We start from the raw sequence: 1,288 nt of genomic DNA on the forward strand, positions 1-1,288 counted from the left end.
TTGGCCTTAGTGACTTATAAAATCCACGGCCTCATATGGCTAAAGCCATACTCACCATGAACCGGATCGTGCCCTTATGGCTTTGATCCTGGATTATGCCCTTCCGGCTTAGATCCTCGTTTCTCATTGGGGGATCCCTTTGTTTAGGACGTATGTCTTTTGTCTCAGACAGAATGAGACTGAATGAGAATGAATTCATAATCCCTGGACGTCCTCCCCTTTATATATAGAACCAAAGTTCATGTGCGAAGAGTCACATCCCTTCGAAGCATCCTTTTGGGACAGATCTTGGCCATCGATTACAATCAATGGTCCAGATCGTACCTGTTCAGAAATAGAAGGTTTCAGACCTTATAGGCACGTCCAACCCAAGACAAGACCTGGTACCCAAGCCCACGGCCTGCCCATAAGAGCCCAACGACTCATGGACTACATGGCCGGACCTCATGGTCCGCCACTGACCCGGACCAGGACCATCGGCCCAAAACTCGAACAGTCCGTCGAGCTGAGATGAGCTGACTCCCAGCTGCCTCAGCTGAGTGAGATAGTAGTCCAGCTAGTTGAGCTGATTTAACTTGGAACGAGCTAGGCTGAGCTTGACCGAGCTACGTCTAGCTGATCGAGCTTCTCGTAAGCATCGCCCAGCTTCTGTACAGCTTATCCTAGGTGACTTCTTTCTCTTATAAGGTTAAGTCTCAGCATCCTCACGTCCTTAACCTTCTATCTTGGCCATGGAACGCTAGCCTTAAGGTCTTAAGACCGGCTGGTACGTTTCCCTCGAACCATGGTCGTCCCGACAATCCTATCCATGATTGGGGCGTGATAAGTCTCCACCACTTGAAATGGATTCGTCCTCGAACCCGGTGATGATTATACCTTGTCTTAAGACAAAATATTCCAGCCGAACTTATTCTAGTCTTGATCAGGGAATAGAACAAGCCTGATTCAGAACAACAAAAACCACTTCGATGATCAAATTCCTTTGACCGTCGTTATACAAGTCTCCCTTACTTGATAAGGATTTAACCACAAACAATCCTATCAGGGGGTCCTTCTGGTTTTGCTTATGGCACCCTTACTGGTCTACTTCGACCACAGTCGAGGGTCCATCAAGCATTCATTCAAGTGATACTTGTAATTCCATCCAAAGACATTCCTTGTGTCACTAGACGAACTCTCCAGGTTGCGGTCCTAGTATCCAACAAGTCTATGTCATTCTTTCGAATATCATCTTCTTCAGATTTTATTCTATCTCTGATCATAGTCCACGACTAGATCATAACAAGTC

This window comes from Brassica napus, unplaced genomic scaffold, assembly GCF_020379485.1.
Source record: "Brassica napus cultivar Da-Ae unplaced genomic scaffold, Da-Ae ScsIHWf_1433;HRSCAF=2022, whole genome shotgun sequence".
NCBI classification, from domain to species: domain Eukaryota; kingdom Viridiplantae; phylum Streptophyta; class Magnoliopsida; order Brassicales; family Brassicaceae; genus Brassica; species Brassica napus.